General features: G+C 44.6%; 1 long non-coding RNA gene across 1 annotated transcript in view; it reads left to right on the top strand.

The window, feature by feature from the left end:
• The window catches only part of LOC134359847 (uncharacterized), a 50688-nt gene that overhangs the window by 9228 nt on the left and 20114 nt on the right, over positions 1-21346 (top strand). Inside the window, exon 2 of the long non-coding RNA XR_010021217.1 lies at positions 11739-11903. This is a non-coding gene — a long non-coding RNA (uncharacterized LOC134359847). The remainder of the gene's footprint in view (positions 1-11738; positions 11904-21346) is intronic.

Here is a 21346-nt window from a genome sequence, read left to right on the forward strand (position 1 = left end):
TCTCTGTCTCTGACTCCGTCTGTCTGTTTCTATGTCTCTGTGTTTCTCTCTCTCCCTCTCTCTCTCTCTCGCTGTCTCTCTCTCCCTCTCTCTCCCTCTCTGTCTCACTCTGTCTCTGTCTCTGACTCCGTCTGTCTGTTTCTATGTCTCTGTGTTTCTCTCTCTCTCTCTCTCTCGCTGTCTCTCTCTCCCTTTCTCTCTCTCTCTCTCTCTCTCTGTCTCACTCTGTCTCTGTCTGACTGTCTGTCTCTGTCTCACAGTCTGTCTCTCTCACTCTCTCTTTATCCTTTTAGAGCTGGCTTTCAAGATAGATTTAGTGTGTGATGGGGAGAGAGAGAGAGAGAGAGAGAGAGAGAGAGAAAGAGAGAGAGAGAAAGAGAGAGAGAGAGAGAAAGAAAGAGAGAGAGAGAGAGGAGATGGAGGGAACCAGAGAGTGAATCTAGAATGATTAGAACCGCACTTCACAATAATGGCCCAGGATGTGGATTAATAGAGCATAATCTGGAATTTGCACAAAACCACAACATTTTGGTCTTTGGGGAATTACAGTCATCTGCCAGCCTCATCAGAATAAGATATAAGATCTGTGAATTTATAGAATCAGCCAGATTTTTATTCACTTTCTTCTTTAAGGGAACTAAAATCTGACGTGATCAGGGAACTAATCAGTTTACAAGAGGCACAGTCAATACAAGAATCCTCATCGCCACAAAATCTAATTTTGGAATGCTCTGCCTTAAATTATAAATTCTGCGATGAAAAATGTCCACATCCCACTCATGTGAGCACCCTGTAATCACTTCAGCTGTCAGCCAAGCCCAAGATCAGCAAAGCCAGCTTATTTTTATTTGGTACATAATCCACCCAATGGTTGCTATAATTGTTTGGCTGACTGCCATGTTAGTTAAGCCCTTCCTTAAGCCTTTTCATGCTTGCCTTTAATTTATTACACTTAAAAACCACATCTTGCAGAGAATCATCACTGATGCAGAATGGGGGAGGCTGTTCAGCCCATCATTCCTATGCTAGAACTTTCCAATAAGTTTCATGCCTCTGTTCTTTACCCAGCACTCTATACATTTCCCTCCCATGTTCCTTTCTGGATTTCCATTGGGAGTTGCATCTGCTTCCACAACCCTTCCAGGCCACAACACCTCAGGCCCTTTTCCAGTCTCTGAAGCTTGAAAAACACCTACACTTCTAATCAGTTCTTCTTCTCCACTGCAATCAGACTTCTAAACCAGTTGCCTCTTTCACATCCACTTCCCCGTGGCGTGCTCTCGTATGTTCATCCTCCTGGTCCCTGTTGTCACTACAGCATTTCTTTTTGCCTGACTTCAGCCGGCACCAAGCTTATTACTATCCCTTGTGTAAACTGATCTGCTGCCCAACAATGTCAGATTTTAATTCTCTTAAAGTCAAAATCATAAACATGCATCTGGTTCCATAAATCCACAAATCTGATAATTTATTCAGATTTATTATCACCATGCATACTGTTTACCTCTGTGGGCATCACACAAATAAGGAATCACATTGCAACCCAGTGTATATGACAAAACACTTGTCTGAACCTGAATGAAGTGCCTAACCCACATTTCTTAATACCAATGCTTAAGCCTGAATGCTTCAGTTGTACTTTTCTATTCTTAGTTCAAGGTACATTTATTATCAAAGTATGTATACCGTATACAACCTTGAGATTCATCTTCTTGCAGGCAACCACAAAACAAAGAAACACAATAGAACCCATTAAAGAACTCCACACGTCAAACCTCAATGTGTGTAAACAGAACAAATTGTGCAAACAGTAAAAAAGTAAACAAATAACACACAGAACATGAACCACAGACTCCCTGAATTGGAGTCCACAGCTGCGGAGGTAGTTTACCACTGAGGTGAGTGAAACCAGTCCAGGAGCCCAATGGCTGCAGGCCAACAACTGCTCTCAAACCTGGCGACATGGGAACCAAGACCTCCCGTCCAATGGTCGTAGCGAGAGGAGAGGGAGGTGGGTCAAATACAGACAAGTTACATTTGCCAAAACCATTTATTATGTGTGTACATAATAAAGAACTTCAATTCCCAGTGTGCAATGTGCAGTTCACTTGGAACCGGAAGTGATAGAAACATAGAAACATAGAAAATAGGTGCAGGAGTAGGCCATTCGGCCCTTCAAGCCTGCACCACCATTTATTATGATCATGGCTGATCATCCAACTCAGAACCCTGCACCAGCCTTCCCTCCATACCCCCGACCCCCGTAGCCACAAGGGCCATATCTAACTCCCTCTTAAATATAGCCAATGAACTGGCCTCAACTTTTTCCTGTGGCAGAGAATTCCACAGATTCACCACTCTCTGTGTGAAGAAGTTTTTCCTAATCTCGGTCCTAAAAGGCTTCCCCTCTATCCTCAAACTGTGGCCCCTCGTTTTGGACTTCCCCAACATCGGGAACAATCTTCCTGCATCTAGCATGTCCAATCCCTTTAGGATCTTATACGTTTCAATCAGATCCCCCCTCAATCTTCTAAATTCCAACGAGTACAAGCCCAGTTCATCCAGTCTTTCTTCATATGAAAGTCCTGCCATCCCAGGAATCAATCTGGTGAACCTTCTTTGTACTCCCTCTATGGCAAGGATGTCTTTCCTCAGATTAGGGGACCAAAACTGCACACAATACTCCAGGTGTGGTCTCACCAAGGCCTTGTACAACTGCAGTAGTACCTCCCTGCTCCTGTACTCAAATCCTCTCGCTATAAATGCCAGCATACCATTCGCCTTTTTCACCGCCTGCTGTACCTGCATACCCACTTTCAATGACTGGTGTATAATGACACCCAGGTCTCGTTGCACCTCCCCTTTTCCTAATTGGCCACCATTCAGATAATAATCTGTTTTCCTATTTTTGCCACCAAAGTGGATAACTTCACATTTATCCACATTAAATTGCATCTGCCATGAATTTGCCCACTCACCCAACCTATTCAAGTCACCCTGCATCCTCTTAGCATCCTCCTCACTGCTAACACTGCCACCCAGCTTCGTGTCATCCGCAAACTTGGAGATGCTGCATTTAATTCCCTCATCCAATTAATATACATTGTAAACAACTGGGGTCCCAGCACTGAACCTTGCGGTACCCCACTAGTCACCGCCTGCCATTCTGAAAAGGTCCCGTTTATTCCCACTCTTTGCTTCCTGTCTGCTAACCAATTCTCCACCCACACCAATACCTTACCCCCAATACTGTGTGCTTTAAGTTTGCACACTAATCTCCTGTGTGGGACCTTGTCAAAAGCCTTTTGAAAATCCAAATATACCACATCCACTGGTTCTCCCCTATCCACTCTACTAGTTACATCCTCAAAAAATTTTATGAGATGCGTCAGACATGATTTTCCTTTCACAAATCCATGCTGACTTTGTCTGATCATTTCACCGCTTTCCAAATGTGCTGTTATCACATCTTTGATAACTGACTCTAGCAGTTTCCCCACCACCGATGTTGGACTAACCGGTCTATAATTCCCCGGTTTCTCTCTCCCTCCTTTTTTAAAAAGTGGAGTTACATTAGCCACCCTCCAATCCTCAGGAACTAGTCCAGAATCTAACGAGTTTTGAAAAATTATCACTAATGCATCCACTATTTCTTGGGCTACTTCCTTAAGCACTCTAGGATGCAGACCATCTTGCCCTGGGGATTTATCTGCCTTCAATCCCTTCAATTTACCTAACACCACTTCCCTACTAACATGTATTTCACTCAGTTCCTCCATCTCACTGGACCCTCTGTCCCCTACTATTTCTGGAAGATTATTTATGTCCTCCTTAGTGAAGACAGAAACAGAAGACAGATGTTGGTGAATGGGACACACACACACAGAGAAACACACACACAAGCACATGCTCTTGGCTGACTAGAATGGAATTGAATTGAATTGACTTTTTTTCTTACAGTCTTCACATACATGAGGAGTAAAAATTTTAATGTTACAGCTCCATTTAAATATGCAATATGCAATTTATAGTAATTTGTAATAAATAGTATGTACAACAGGACAGTCAATATAACATAGAAATACATTTGTACCAGCAAGGTAGCAACTATACTTCATTAGCAGTTTTGTCTGGGTTGGAGGGAACTACTGCACAGGACTAAAAGAAGCTGCAGACAGTCATAAATTTAGTCGGCTCCATCTAGCCTACAAAGTACCCAGAACATCTTCAGGCACATGACACATGCCGGTGATAACCAACCTGTTTCTGATTCTGATTAATCAGTCTGATGACCTGGTGGAAGAAGCTGGCCCAGAGCCTGTTGGTCCTGGCTTTTATGCTGTGGTACCGTTTCCCAGATGGTAGCAGCTGGAGCAGTTGGTGGTTGGGGTGACTCAGGTCCCCAGTGATCCTTTGGTTCCTTTTTATACACCTGTCTTTGTAAATGTCCAGAAGTTCACATCTACAGATGCGCTGGGCTGTCCGCACCACTCTCTGCAGAATCCTACTATTGAGGGAAGTTGAGGCCAGTTCATTGGCTATATTTAAGAGGGAGTTAGATATGGCCCTTGTGGCTACGGGGATCAGGGGGTATGGAGGGAAGGTTGGTGCAGGGTTCTGAGTTGGATGATCAGCCATGATCATAATAAATGGCAGTGCAGGCTCAAAGGGCCGAATGGCCTACTCCTGCACCTATTTTCTATGTTTCTATGTTTCTATGCCAGGCAGTGATGCAGCCAGTCAGGATGCTCTCAATTGTATCCCTATAGAAAGTTTTTAGGATTTGGGGACTCACACCGAGGTCCCATCCTGAATAAAATGTGGTCAAACTGAAGACATTTTGTAAATCTGTAAATAGAATTATTCTTGTGTACTTACCTAGGCAAGTTTGTCTTTGTTAAAGAACAAATATAACATGGTGTCTGAAGTCGGCGTGAAGTCTAAAAACTGAATACCATGAGCGACTAAGAAAGAAACATTATGTTCCGACGGAGAAAAGCTGCCAGCAAGAGAGCACACTGTCTCAAAGTTCACCAAGAGATTGAGGTTAGAGCCTAAAAGTCCCCTCGATGGATAAGCTAAGTCCTCACACAGCTATACAGTTTACCAGCGGAGGCAATGTGAGCACAAGTGAAAGAGCTGTACAAGGCAGAAACAACAGTACATACTGTGAAACCAGAGGGGCAGAGCACAAGGCAACAGCACAGCAAAGAGGCATGCTCAATCTGTAAGTGCAACAGATGTGGAGGGAGATACATTCCAAAGATCTGTCCTACTTATGGAAAGTCCTGCAATAATTGTGGGATGAGGGATCATTTCACAAAGTGCTGCTAAGTGGGGGCTACCAAGAGAAAGGTGCACATGGTTGCTGAGGAAGTGGAGAAGGTCTTTGTGGATTCTCTACAGACTGTAGGTGCTGGTAAGACAGAATGTATTGTTGCAGTGACAGGGAATGAGACAGTAATTCTATTCAAGCTTGACACCAGAGCCCGGGTGAATCTGTTGTCTATGGATGATTACAAGACTCTCAAAATTAAGAGCAAGATTTAACCGTTGCAATTAAACATCACAGGATATACTGGAGAGAACATTCCAGTAAAAGGAGCAGCACCTAAAGACACAGCTACTAATTGTAGAAAAGCGAGTACAGCCAGTATTAGGTCTGAGTGCATGTGAAAAGCTTAACCTGGTGGAGTTTCCCTAGTGGCTTCACAAACCAAAGATGACCATACCATGCATGAAAGAGTATGCAGATGTCTTTGAGGGGTTCAGATGCTTACCTGATGTAACTCGAGAAACTTGTAACAGCATCCATGAGAGCTCTAGGGAGGTTATACAAGCGAAGCACTAGAACTCCGCCTCCATAGACATCATACCAGTTACACCAGCATGACAGTCACGATGCCAGTACTGAACAGAGATATCATGGTGAAGAAGTCACCAATTGTACTTCCACACCCTGCAGCTTTGGTTCAAAATTTGTCGCTCATTGGCTTCCAGTTAAAGGCTGAAAATCAAAAATATCTTCTCAATCTTCACCAAAGTTGAAGAGGAAGAATAAAAAGGATTATGGGGAAGCCACTCAATCCCCAAGGTCAGAACAACAGCACCAGTTCAACACAAGCCAACAGGAGGAGTTCCTGTCTATGATACACAGTATCATAGACAGATCTCTGAACTGAGACAGACTCAGTTGGAACCCGTACAAAGACTCACTGATCACATGGATGTAGTCCAAGCCTCCGTTATGAGGCATGTGCAGTGAATTATGGCCACACAGCAAGAACACGAACAGTGATGAATAGATAGGATCTTGGCAGAAGGACGTGAAATAAATGAACACATAGATCGGAATTCTCAAAAGGACAGTGGTATGAACACAGCAAGTGAAAGCGAGACATCTGTGGAAACACATAGCAGATCGAAAGGCATCATTAAACCACCACGGAGATGGATTGAAAGTGGTTGAGTGAATAAAGGACTGTATTTGCTTATTACAATTGAAGTCAATGTAAATATCTTTGTTGGAAAGCATTATTATGTCTTGCAGGTCTATGAGGACATACTATTGTGTTACTATTGTGTCAATTGTGTTACTATTGACACATTCTTTCTCTCACTCTCCTTTTTCTCTCTCTGTCCCTCTGAATATACCCCTTGCCCATCCTCTGGGTTCCCCCCCCCCCCGTCTTTCTTCCCGGACCTCCTGTCCCATGATCCTCTCGTATCCCTTTTGCCAATCACCTGTCCAGCTCTTGGCTCCATCCCTCCCCCTCCTGTCTTCTCCTATCATTTTGGATCTCCCCCTCCCCTTCCAACTTTCAAATCTCTTACTCACTCTTCCTTCAGTTAGTCCTGACGAAGGGTCTCGGCCTGAAGCGTCGACTGCACCTCTTCCTAGAGATGCTGCCTGGCCTGCTGCGTTCACCAGCAACTTTGATGTGTGTTGCTCGAATTTCCAGCATCTGCAGAATTCCTGTTGTTGTTATACTATTGTGTTTGTTTTCTTTAAAGGGGAAAAATGTGTTATTATGTGTGTATGTAATAAAGAACTTCAGTTCCTAGTGTGTAATGTGGGTAGTTCACCCGGAACAACTGGAGGTGATGTTGGTGAATGGAATACACACACACACACACACATACACACACACACACACACACACACACTCACTCTCTCTCTCTCTCTCTCTCTCTCTCTCTCTCTCTCTCTCTCGGCAAGCTAGAAGAAAGTGAGTAAGATGTGGTCAAGCTGAAGCCATTCTGTAAGTCTGTAAATAAAATAGTTCTATAATTTTTACCCACACAAGTTTGTCTTTGTTCAAGAACAAACATAGCAATAGCATTTATCACCACTTTCAGATCTCCTCTCAGTCATCTCTTCTCTAACAATGCCAGCTCCTCCACATCCGTGCTGCTGTAAGCTCTGCCCCATTCTTCTCCACATTATGCTGTTACTCAGTAAGCAATTGACTCCCACACAAGCTTCTATACACAATGTGCTTCCAATCTGACAAGTTCCTTCCTACCCTCTTCCCTTTGCTTCTTGCCCTCTGTTCGTGTGGTCACATCCTTTCAGACTCTTAAGGATTTAATTTTTGTCCTTATCTGGAACATAGAACATAGAACACTACAGCACATTACAGGCCCTTTGGTCTATGATGTTGTGCTGACGTTTTAATCTACTCTAAGATCAATCTAGCCCTTCCCTCCCACATAGCTCTCCATTTTTCCACCATCTGTACACCTACTTAAAAGGTTTTTAATTGTCTCTGATGTACATATCTGCCACTAACACCACCCTGGCAGTGTATTCCATGCATTCACCACCCTCTTTGTAAAAGACTTAAATCCAACAACCCCCTATACTTTCCTTTGATTACCTTAAAATGGTGCTCCTTCATATTAGCCATTTCCACCCTGGGAAAAAAGTGCTGGCTGTCCACTCTGTGGATGTCCCTTATCATCTTATACACCTCTATCTAGTCAACTCTCACCCTCCTTCACTCCAAAGAGAAAACAAAACTATCTTGCTCAACCTATCTTCATAAGACATGCAATTTAATCCAAGCAACATCCTGGTAAATCTCCTCTGCATCCTCTGTAAAGCTTTCTCATCTTTCCTAGAACAAAGCAACCAGAACTGAGCACATTTTTCCAGGTGTGTTCTAACCAAGGTTTTATAAAACTGAAACCTTACTTCACAGCGTTTGAACTCAATCCCCTGATCAATGAAGGTCAACATAACATACAACTTAGAACCCTATCAACTCCTGTTTTCCTAAATGAGATTTTATCAGATTGTCTTTGGAATCATCTGCCAAATAGGGCTGGGTCCTTAACAAAAACTCTATTTGTGATCAGGAAGGACTTGTATTTGGGAATTTGCATTGACCAGCTTACTGGTCAATGGTTTATTGTTTCAAATCTTCTTATTGGCTTGAGATAGAGCAGAGCAGGACTAATTGGTTTATAATTTCTTGCCCGAATTCTGATTCTTGTGCTTGTAAAGGTGCTATACTAGTCTAATTTTGTTTGTAAAATCATATTCAGAACTCCATAACGGATGCAGTGATTCAGATCGACGGGTTTACTGTACATCATCAGGATAGATCTATTGTTAAGGATCCGGCCTGAACACTGGCTCGAAGGGCCTCTGCTTGTAGCTCTGGATCACGACAGTCTTTAATTTCTGTTTTCTTTCACCTGGACATGTAGGTTCTGACCCAGCCCCTTTCCCTTTTTGGACTTCCTCCAATTACCTGCTTGTCTCCTCATTTGCACCCACCTGTTTCTAATTTTCACTCATTACCCTGTCCATTTAAACCCCGCCTTGACTAGCATCCTCTGCCAGTTTGTCCCAGTTCTGACCTGTGTCGTTCCAGCCTGTCATTGCAACTTCTGCCAACCGATTTTGCCTGCTTCAGTGTTTTGGATTTTGTCTGCTCTTGGACCCGATTTTTGCCTGTGCGCTCTGGATTGTCTGCCCTCGCCTGACTGCTTTTCCTGGTAAGACGTCTGCCATTTGGATTCGTACCTGCCTTCTGTTTTTGTTGCCTTTGTGCTCCCTAATAATCCTGGTGAAATAGTATTCATTGGTCTGCACTTGAGTCCCGCCGAAACCCGACAGAACCCGACATCTATAAGAGTCTCTCAAAAGCAGAGGTGGAGGAGTATGCCTCATGATCAACTCTTCTTGGTGCACAAATATAGCAGTGCTGTCCCAATTCTGATCACCAGACCTGGAATATCTTGCAGTAAAGGGCCATCCTTTTTACCTACCACAGGAGTTCTCTGGGGTCATTCCGGTAGCAGTTTACATTCCACCTCAGACCAATATCAATCAGGCTTTAGATGATCTGAGCAATACATCAACATGCATGAAACAGCGCATCCTAATGCCTTCACCATTGTTTTGGGAGATTTTAACAAGGCCAGTCTGAAAAAATCACTAAGCAATTACCATCAACAAATCACTTGCAATACCAGAGGAAACAACACACTGGACCATTGCTACACCACCATCAAGAATGCCTACCGTGCTATTCCATGCCCTCACTTCAGGAAGTCTGATCACCTGGCTTTACTTCTACTCCCTGAGTATAGGCAGAGACTGAAGACTGCATCACCAGCAGTAAGGACCAAGAAGGTATGGACAAGGGGAGCACAGGAGTGCCTACTTAACTGCTTTGAATTGGTGAACTAGACTGTATTCAAGGATTCATCTTCAAACTTGGATGAGTATGCTGCAGTTGTTACCAACTTCATGAAAACCTGTGTGGATGAGTGTGTGCCTACAAAGACTTACTGTACATTCCCAAACCAAAAGCCATGGATGAACCAGGAGATACGTTGTCTGCTGAAGGCTAGATCTGTGGCATTCAAATCTGGCAACACAGGCCTGTATCAGAAAACCAGGTATGATTTGCGGAGGGCTATTTCAAGGGCGAAGAGACAATTTCGAATGAGGTTGGAGGCAACATCAGATGTATGACAACTCTGGCAGGGTTTGCAAGACACTACTTCCTACAAAGCGAAACCCAATAGCATGAATGGCAGCGATGCTTCACTAGCAGATAACTCAACACCTTCTACGCACGCTTTGAAAGGAGAACATAGCTACAGCTGTGAAGATCCCTGCTGCACCTGGTGACCCTGTGATCTCTGTCTCAGAGGCCAATGTTAGGCTGGCTTTAAAGGCAGTGAACCCTTGCAAGGCAGAAGGTCCCGATGGAGTGTCTGGTAAGGCTCTGAAAACCTGTGCTAACCAACTAGTGGGAGTATCCAAGGATAATTTCAACCTCTCACTGCTACAGGCAGAAGTTCCCACTTGCTTCAAAATGGTGACAATTATGCCAATGCCTAAGAAGAATAATGTGGGCTGTCTTAATGACTATTGCCCAGTAGCACTCACATCTACAGTGATGAAATGCTTTGAGGGGTCGGTCATGACTAGACTAAACTCCTGCCTCAGCAAGGACCTGAACCCATTGCAATTTGCTTATTGCCACAATAGTTCAATGGCAGATGCAATCTCAATGGCTGGCCACATGGCTTTAGACCACCTGGACAACACAAACACCTATGTCAGGATGCTGTTCATCAACTATAGCTCAGCATTTAATACCATCATTCCCACAATCCTGATTGAGAAGTTACAGAACCTGGGCCTCTGTACCTGCTTCTGCAATTGGATCCTCGACTTCCTAACCAGAAGACCACAATCTGTGTGAATTGGTGATAACATACCCTCCTCACTGACGCACCTCAGGGGTGTGTGCTTAGCCCACTGCTCTACTCTCTATATACACATGACTGTGTTGCTAGGCATAGCTCAAACACCATCTATAAATTTGCTGATGATACAACCATTGTTGGTAGAATCTCAGGTGGTGATGAGAGGGCGTACAGGAGTGAGATATGCCAACTAGTGGAGTGGTACCGCAGCAACAACCTGGCACTCAACGTCAGTAAGACGAAAGAGCTGATTGTGGACTTCAGGAAGGGTAAGACGAAGAAACACATACCAATCCTCATAGAGGGATCAGAAGTGGAGAGAGTGAGCAACTTTAGGTTCCTCAGTGTCAAGATCTCTAACGACCTAACCTGGTCCCAACACATCGATGTAGTTATAAAGAAGGCAAGACAGCGGCTATGCTTCATTCAGAGTTTGAAGAGTTTTGGCATGTCAACAAATATGCTCAAACTTCTACAGATGTACCGTGGAGAGCATTCTGACAGGCTGCATCACTGTCTGGTATGGAGAGGCTATTGCACAGGACTGAAAGAAGCTGCAGAAGGTTGTAAATCTAGTCAGTTCCATCTTGGGTACTAGCCTACAACGTATCCAGAACATCTTCAGGGAGCGGTGTCTCAGAAAGGCAGCTTCCATTATTAAAGACCTCCAACACCCAGGGCATGCCCTTTTCTCACTGTTACCATCAGGCAGGAAATACAGAAACCTGAAGGCACAAACTCAGCGATTCAGGAACAGCTTCTTCCCCTCTGCCATCGGATTCCTAAATGGACATTGAACCCTTGGACACTACCTCACTCTTTTTAATATACAGTACTTCTGTTTTTTGCACAATTTTAAACTATTCAATGTACATATACTGTAATTGATTTACTTATTTATTAATATTATTTTTTTTTCTTCTACATCATGTATTGCATTGAATTGCTGCTGCTAGTTAACAAGTTTCATGTCAGTGATAATAAACCTGATTCTGGTTCTGCAGATCTACTGTTTCTTGACCATCACACGGTTCCTGCAGTTTTAAACAGCAAATCCCAACAATCTGTCTGCTTGAAATATGGCCAATTCTCTTCTCTTCATAAACACAAGAGATTCTGCAGATGCTGGAAACCCAGAGCAACACACACACGCTGGAGAAACTCAGCAGGTGAGGCAACATCTATGGAAATGAATAAACAGTTGACTTTTCGGGCTGAAATCCTGCATCAGGACTGGAAAGGAAAGGGGAAGATGCCAAAATAAAAAGGTGAGGGGGAGGGAAGAAGTACAAGCTGGCAAGCAATAGGTGAGACCAGGTGAATAGAAAGGTGGGTGGGTGGGGGGGGAATGAAGTGCCAAGTGAAGCTGAGATGTGAGAGGTGGCTGAAGAAGAAGGAATCCTCTTCTTAAAGAATCTTAAGTCCAAATATGATGCAGGTGAACTTTAAATCTGCTTGTTAACAGGTTAAGCAGGTTGGTGAACATGGACCTGAGGCGGTAATCCTGCTTCCCCTTTCTGTAGCCTCTGAGACCTTACAGCAATTCCTGCAATTATCATTAGCAGGTTGTATCTCCTGCTCTGCGTGCACTTCTCAGTCTGCTGCCCCTGCACCAGATCGGTCCCCCCCCATAAATAAATATAACGCTGCCTAAAGAGCCATCTGTGCTGCCTGTTAGACTCCGATCACACTCGAGTGACTCAGGTACTCAGGGAGAAGTATGGGGCTCAGTGAGTGCGGAGCCGGCAGCTGGCCTCCGTGCCGATGACTCTTCATTCCTTCCCATGAAGTTACGCAGGAGGAAAGCAGATGTATCTTTATTGGCTTCCTTCTCAGGAAATAACCAAGTTATAAAGTGAATCATCGAATTACAGACCTGAAAAGTTGAAAGAATAAGTTAGTCATAATATTAGCTGGCAGCGGCTCTGTTAACACATTGTTGAATGAGTCCCAGTTACTGTATCTTCAGTTTGCTCCTGCAAACCTCCACAAACGTTTCTGTAACGTGACATATGGAAACTGGCCTTTCAAGTGCATGCCAACCATTATAAATGCTGCACTCATATCATTTTCTTCATGTACAAGATTACAGATCGAGTGGATAGCCAAAGACTTTTCCCCAGGGCAGAAATGGGTAATGGGAGGGGGGAGCGGAATTTTAATGTGATTAGAGTGAAGAATGGTGGGGTGGGATGTCAGAGGTAAGACCAGAAGTACAGGCTGGAAGAAGATAGGTAAGACTAGGTGAGGGGGAAGGTGGCTGGGTGGAGGAAGGGGAGGTGATAGGTGGATGAATTAATTAAAAGGCTGAATCTGATAGGAGAGGAGAATGAACTGCAGGAGAAAAGAAAGGAGGAAATCAGAGGGAGGTGAGAAGAAGAGAAAGGAGAGGAAGGGAACCAGGATGGGAATGGGGAAAGGGAGAAGGGGGGTGAGGAGCAAGAAATCCCTCAGCCCAAACCACAACCATCTGCATGGTGAGACATATCTCCTATTCCCCACCCCAGGGGCACCTATTCTTCCCCAATGGCCAAGGGGTACTGGGTAGAACTACTGCATTACAAGTAATGGAGGAGTATCATTATATGACGTGGTCAGCACCACACACAGGTCCTGATCTACCTGCCCCCTCAACTGAATGTATTCCATCAGTGACTCTCTGCTGGCTCAAGGCTGTGCCCAATGTCCAGCACTGGCATGTTGACAGATTAGTGTTGGGAGCTGACCAACTAACCTTGTACGTAAATCAGTGACAATAAAAAATAAGTAGTGCAAAATAGTAGTGGTGAGGTCATGTGCGTGGACCATCCGGCAATCGGATGGCAGAGGGAGAGAAGCTGTTCCTGAAACATTGGGTGTGGTTTCACAAGATCTATCAAACTGTATGACGTATAGTGCGGTGATTTTTCTTGACAACTTGATTCTTACTGAGAAATTAACTGCTTCACAGAGTTGGGGAACAGTGGAGCCTTGCATCAGTATATTCCTTCATCAACATCTCTCTGCCTTCCTTCCGACTGCCAAATCCCTGCCAAAGCCCATAGTGAAGCCTCGGAGATCATCAGACTGCTAGCCCTGGCCTTCTCACTCCTCAGGTTTCACAGTCTATTTGAGGTGGAATCATCTTCACTTTTTCCCAGCCAAACTGAAGGGGAACAGAGTGACATCAATACAGAAATGTAACTGAAGTTCAAAGACGAGAGAGCTCAGTCAAGGCTCTCCCAGGAGGTGACTTCCATTGGAATAATTCCAGTGATGAAAACATCTGAAATCCATTCCCCAACCTGACAGAAGGCTGATGAGCCATAAATATATTTTGATATACTATTCGCTGTACATCAAACATCCAACAGGCACAAATAAAACAGAAAATGTGTGAAGCACACAGTCCAGGCATTACCTGCGGGAAGAAAAACAGAGTTAATGTTTCCAGTTGAGGAACCTTTGTACAGCAGTTCAAAGTAAATTCGATTATCAAAGTGCAGTTACATCATCCTGAGATTCATTTTCTTGCAGGCATTCATAGTAGAACAAACAAACACAATAGAAGCAATGAAAAACTACACACAAAAACAAACAATCAATATGCAAAAGAAGACAATCTGAGAAAATACAAAAATGAATAGCAAATAATATTCAGATCATGAGATGTAGAGTCTATAGGTTGTGGAATCAGTTCAGTGTTGAGGTGAGTGAAATTATCCACGATGGTTCAGGAGCCTGATGGTTATAGGGTGATAACTGTTCCTGAACTTGGTAGTGTAGGACCTGATGGCTGGAAGGTAATAACTGTTCCTGATCCAGGTGGTGTGGGACCAGATAGTTGAGGGGTAATAACTGTTCCTGAACCTGGTGGTGTTGGACCTGATGGTTGTAGTGTGATAACTGTTCATGAACCTGGTGGTGTTGGATCTGATGGTTGTAGGGAAATAGCTGTTTCTGAACCTGGTGATGTGGGAAATCATGGTTGTAGGGTAATTACTGTTCCTCAAGCTGGTGGTGTGGGACCTGCTGGTTGTATGGTAATAACTGTTCCTGAAACCGGTGGTGTGGGATCTGGTGGTTGAGGGGTAATAACTTTTCCTGAACCTGCTGGTGTGCGACCTGATGGTTGAAGGGTAATAACTGTTCCTGAACCTGGTGCTGTGGAACTTGACGGTTGAGGGGTAATAACTGTTCCTGAACCTGGTGGTGTGTGACCTGATGGTTGTAGGGTAATAACTGTTCCTGAACTTTGCACTGTGAAACTTGACGGTTGAGGAGTAATAACTGTTCCTGAGCCTAGTGATGTGGGACCTGATTGTTAAGGGGCAATAACTGTTCCTGAACCTGGTGGCATGGGAAATGATGGTTGTAGTGTAATAACTGTTCATCAACCTGGTGGTGTGGGAAATGATGGCTGTAGGGTCATACCTGTTCCTGAACCTGGTGGTGTGGGACCTGATAGTTGAGGGATAATAATTGTTTCTGAACCTGGTGGAGTGGGAAATGATGGTTGTAGGGTAATAACTGTTCTGGGACCTGGTGGTGTGGGACCTGATGGTTGAGGGGTAATAACTGTTCCTGAACCTGGTGGTGTGGGATCTTATGGTTGTCGGGTAAATAGCTGTTCCTGAAGTTGGTGGTGAGGGAATGATGGTTGTAGGGTAATGACTGTTCGAGAACCTGGTGCTGTGGGAACTGATGGTTGAAGGGCAATAACCTTTCCTCTACCTGTTGGTGTGGAACCTGATAGTTGTCGGGTAATAACTGTTCCTGAATATGCTGGTGTGGGATGTGATGATTGTAGGGTAATAACTGTTCCTGAACCTGGTGGTGTGGGACCTGATGTTTGCAGAGAAGTAGCTGTTTCTGAACCTCATGTTGTGGGAAATGATGGTTCTAGGGTAATAACTGTTCCTGAATCTGGTGGTGTGGGACCTGTTGGTTGTAGGGTAATAACTGTTGTCAACCTGGTGGTGTGGGATCTGATGGATGAGGGGTAATAACTGTTCCTGAACCTGCTGGTGTGGGACCTGATGGTTGTAGGGTTATAACAGTTCCTGAACCAGGTGATGTGGGACCTGTTGTTTGTAGTGTAATAACTGTTCATGAATCTGATGCTGTGGGACCTGATGGTTGTAGGGAAATAGCTGTTGCTGAATCTGGTTGTGTGGGAAACGATCGTTGTAGGGTAATAACTTTTCCTGAAGCTGGTGGTAAGCGACCTGATAGTTGAGGGGTAATAACTGTTCCTGAACCTGGTGGTGTGAGACCTGGATAATAACTATTCCCGAAGCTGTTGATGTGGTACTTGATGGTTGTAGGGTAATAACAGTTCCTTACCCTGGTGGTGTGGGAAGTGATGGTTGTAGTGTAATAACCGTTCATGAACCTGGTGGTATGGGAACTGATGGTTGTAGGGAAATAGCTGTTTCTGAACATGGTGATGTGGGAAATGATGGTTGTAGGGTAATTACTGTTCCTGAAGCTGGTGGTGTGGGACCTGTTGGTTGTAGGGTAATAACTGTTCCTGAATGTGGTGGTGGGATCTGATGGGTGAGGGGTCATAACTTTTCCTGATCCTGTTGGTGTGCGACCTTATGTTTGTAGGGTAATAACTGTTCCTGAACCTGGTGCTGTGGAACTTCACGGATGAGGAGTACAACTGTTCCTGAACCTGGTAGTGTGGGACCTGATGGTTGAGGGGTAATAACTGTTCCTGAACCTGGTGGTGTTGGACCTGATAGTTGTAGGGTAATAACAGTCCCTGAACCAGGTGGTGTGGGACCTTCTGTTTGTAGGGTAATAACTGCTCCTGAACCTGGTGGTGTGGGACCTGATGATTGAGGGGTAATAACTGTTCCTGAACTTGGTGGTATGGGACCTGATGATTGTAGGATAATAACTGTTCCTGAACCTTGTGCTGTGGGACTTGACGGTTGAGGCGTAATAACTGTTCCTGAACCTGGTGGTGTGAGACTTGATGGTTGTAGGGTAATAACTGTTACTTAACCTGGTGTTGTGGGAAATGATAGTTGTAGGGTAATAAGTGTTCCTGAACCTGATGGTGTGGGACCTGATTGTTAAGGGGTCATAACTGATTCTGAGCCTGGGGTGTGGGAAATAGAAACATGGAAACATAGAAAATAGGTGCAGGAGTAGACCATTCGGCCCTTCGAGCCTGCACCGCCATTCAGTATGATCATGGCTGATCATCCAACTCAGAACCCTGTACCAGCCTTCCCTCCATACCCCCGATCCCTTTAACCACAAGGGCCATATCAAACTCCCTCTTAAATATAGCCAATGAACTGGCGTCAACTGTTTCCTGTGGCAGAGGATTCCACAGATTCACCACTCTCTGTGTGAAGAAGTTTTTCCTAATCTTGGTCCTAAAAGGCTTCCCCTTTATCCTCAAACTGTGACACCTCATTCTGGACTTCCCCAACATCGGGAACAATCTTCCTGCATCTAGCCTGTCCAATCCCTTTAGGATTTTATACGTTTCAATCAGATTCCCCCCTCAATCTTCTAAATTCTAATGAGTATAAGCCTAGTTCATCCAGTCTTTCATCATATGAAAGTCCTGCCATCCCAGGAATCAATCTGGTGAACCTTCTTTGTACTCCCTCTATGGCAAGGATGTATTTCCTCAGATTAGGGGACCAAAACTGCACACAATACTCCAGGTGTGGTCTCACCAAGGCCTTGTACAACTGCAGTAGTACCTCTCGCTATAAATGCCAGCATACCATTCGCCTTTTTCACCGCCTGCTGTACCTGCATGCCCACTTTCAATGACTGGTGTATAATGACACCCAGATCTCATTGCACCTCCCCTTTTCCTAATCGGCCACCATTCAGATAATAATCTGTTTTCCTGTTTTTGCCACCAAAGTGGATAACTTCACATTTATCCACATTAAATTGCATCTGTCATGAATTTGCCCACCCACCTAACCTATCCAAGTCACTCTGCATCCTCTTAGCATCCTCCTCACAGCTAACACTGCCGCTCCGCTTCGTGTCATCGGCAAACTTGGAGATGCTGCATTTAATTCCCTCATCCAAGTCATTAATATATATTGTAAACAACTGGGGTCCCAGCACTGAGCCTTGCGGTACCCCACTAGTCACCGCCTGCCATTCTGAAAAGGTCCCGTTTAATCCCATTCTTTGCTTCCTGTCTGCCAACCAATTCTCTATCCACATCAATACCTTACCCCCAATACCGTGTGCTTTAAGTTTGCACACTAATCTCCTGTGTGGCACCTTGTCAAAAACCTTTTGAAAATCCAAATATACCACATCCACTGGTTCTCCCCTATCCACTCTACTCTACTAAATGATGATTGTAGTGTCATAACTGTTCATGAACCTAGTGGTGTGGGAAATGGTGGCTGTAGGGTCATACCTGTTCCTGAACCTGGTGGTGTGGGACCTGATAGTTGAGGGATAATAACTGTTTCTGAACCTGGTGGAGTGGGAAATGATGGTTGTAGGGAAATAACTGTTCTGGGACCAGGTGGAGTGGGAACTGATGGTTGAAGGGTAATAACTTTTCCTCTACCTGTTGGTGTGGAACCTGATAGTTGTAGGGTGATAACTGTTCCTGAACATACTGGTGTGGGACGTGATGGTTGTAGGGTAATAACTGTTCCTGAACCTCGTGATGTGGGAAATGATGGTTCTAGGGTAATAACTGTTCCTGAACCTGGTGGTGTGCGACCTGATAGTTGACGGATAATAACTGTTCCTGAACCTGATGGTGTGGGCCCTGATGTTTGTATGGAAGTAGCTGTTTCTGAACCTCGTGATGTGGAAAATGATGGTTCTAGGGTAATAACTGTTCCTGAACCTGGTGGTGTGGGACCTGATGGTTGTAGGGTAATAACAGTTCCTGAATCTGGTGGTGTGGGAACTGATGGTTGAGAGGTAATAACTGTTCCTGAACCTCGTAGAGTGGGAAATGATAGTTGCAGGGAAATAACTGTTCCTGAACCTGGTGGTGTTGGACCTGATGGTTGTAGGGTTATAACAGTTCCTGAACCAGGTGGTGTGGGACCTTTTGTTTGTAGGGTAATAACTGCTCCTGAACCTGGTGGTGTGGGACCTGATGATTGAGGAGTAAATAACTTTTCCTGAACCTTGTGCTGTGGGACTTGACGGTTGAGGCGTAATAACTGTTCCTGAACCTGGTGGTGTGAGACCTGATGCCCAGGTAATGTGGGACCTGATACTTGAGTGGTAATAACTGGTCCTCAACCGGGCGGTTTGGGAAATGATGGTTGTAGGTCAATAACTGTTACTGAACCTTCTGCTGTGGGACTTGACGGTTCAGTGGTATTAACTGTTCCTGAACCTGGTGGTGTGAGACCTGATGGTTGAGAGATAATAACTGTTCCTGAACCTGTTGGTGTGGGACTTGATGGTTGTTGGGTAATAACTGTTCCTGAACCTGGTTGTGTGAGAAATGATAGTTGTAGGGTGATAACTGTTCCTTAACCTAGTGGAGTGGGACTGATAGTTGAGGGATAATAACTGTTCCTGAACTTGACAGTGTTGGAAATGATGGTTGTACTGTAATAACTGTTCATGAACCTGGTGGTGTGGGGCCTGATGGTTGTAGGCAAATAGCTGTTTCTGAACCTGGTGCAGTGGGACTTGACAGTTGATGGGTAATAACAGTTCCTGAACCTGGTGGTGTGTGACCTGATGGTTGTAGGGTAATAACTGTTCCTCAACCTGGTGGTGTGGGACCTGATGGTTGTATGGTAATAACTGTACATGACTCTGGTGGTGCGGGAACTCATATTTGAGGGATAATAACTGTTCCTGAACCTGCTAGTGTGGGAAATGATGGTTGTACGTTCGTAACTGTTCCTGAACCTGGTGCTGTGTGACTTGACGGTTGAGGGGTAATAACTATTCCTGAACCTGGTGGTGTGGGAGCTGATGGTTGATGGGTAATAAGACCATAAGACAAAGGAGCAGAAGTAGGCCATTCAGCCCATCGAGTCTGCTCCGCCATTTTATCATGAGCTGATCCATTTTATCCTACTTAGTCCCACTGCCCCGCCTTCTCACCATAACCTTTGATGCCCTGGCTACTCAGATACCTATCAATTTTTGCCTTAAATACGCCCAATGACTTGGCCTCCACTGCTGCCCGTGGCAATAAATTCCATAGATTCACCACCCTCTGACTAAAAAAATTTCTTCGCATTTCTGTTCTGAAAGGGCGCCCTTCAATCCTAAAGTCATGCCCTCTCGTACCAGACTCCCCCATCATGGGAAACAACTTTGCCACATCCACTCTGTCCATACCTTTTAACATTCAAAATGTTTCTATGAGGTCTCCCCTCATTCGTCTAAACTCCAAGGAATACAGTCCAAGAGCGGACAAACGTTCCTCATATGTTAACCCTCTCATTCCCGGAATCATTCTCGTGAATCTTCTCTGTACCCTCTCCAACGTCAGCACATCCTTTCTTAAATAAGGAGACCAAAACTGCCCACAGTACTCCAAATGAGGTCTCACCAGTGTCTTATAGAGCCTCAACATCACATCCCTGCTCCTATACTCTATTCCTTTAGAAATGAATGCCAACATTGCATTCGCCTTCTTCACTACTGACTCAACCTGGAGGTTAACTTTAAGGGTATCCTGTATGAGGACTCCCAAGTCCCGTTGCATCTCAGAACTTTGAATTCTTTCCCCATTTAAATAATAGTCTGCCCGTTTATTTTTTCTGCCAAAGTGCATAACCATACACTTTCCAACATTGTACTTCATTTGCCACTTCTCTGCCCATTCTTCCAATCTATCCAAGTCTCTCTGCAGACTCTCCGTTTCCTCAGCACTACCGGCCCCTCCACCTATCTTCGTATCGTCAGCAAACTTAGCCACAAAGCCATCTATTCCATAATCCAGATCGTTGATGTACAATGTAAAAAGAAGCGGTCCCAACACTGATCCCTGTGGAACACCAATGGTAACTGGCAGCCAACCAGAATAGGAACCCTTTATTCCCACTCTCTGTTTCCTGCCAATCAGCCAACGCTCTATCCACGTATGTAACTTTCCTGTAATTCCATGGGCTCTTATCTTGTTAAGTAGCCTCATGTGTGGCACCTTGTCAAAGCCCTTCTGAAAATCCAAATATACAACATCCACTGCATCTCCCTTGTCTAGCCTACTGATAATTTCCTCAAAAAATTGTAATAGGTTTGTCAGGCAGGATTTTCCTTTAAGGAATCCATGCTGAGTTCTGCCTATCTTGTCATATGCCTCCAGGTACTCTGTAACCTCATCCTTTACAATCGACTCCAACAACTTCCCAACCACCGATGTCAAGCTAACAGGTCCATAATTTCCTTTTTGCTTCCTTGCCCCTTCTTAAATAGCGGAGTGACATTTGCAATCTTCCAGTCTTCCGGAACCATGCCAGAATCTATCGACTTTTGAAAGATCATCGCTAATGCCTCCGCAATCTCCACAGCTACTTCCTTCAGAACACGAGGGTGCATTCCATCTGGTCCAGGAGATTTATCGACCTTTAGCCTATTCAGCTTCCTGAGTGCTTTCTCTGTCGTAATTGTGACTGAGCACACTTCTCTTCCCTGCCAC

The sequence above is a fragment of the Mobula hypostoma genome, chromosome 2 (genome assembly GCF_963921235.1).
Source record: "Mobula hypostoma chromosome 2, sMobHyp1.1, whole genome shotgun sequence".
Lineage (NCBI taxonomy): Eukaryota > Metazoa > Chordata > Chondrichthyes > Myliobatiformes > Myliobatidae > Mobula > Mobula hypostoma.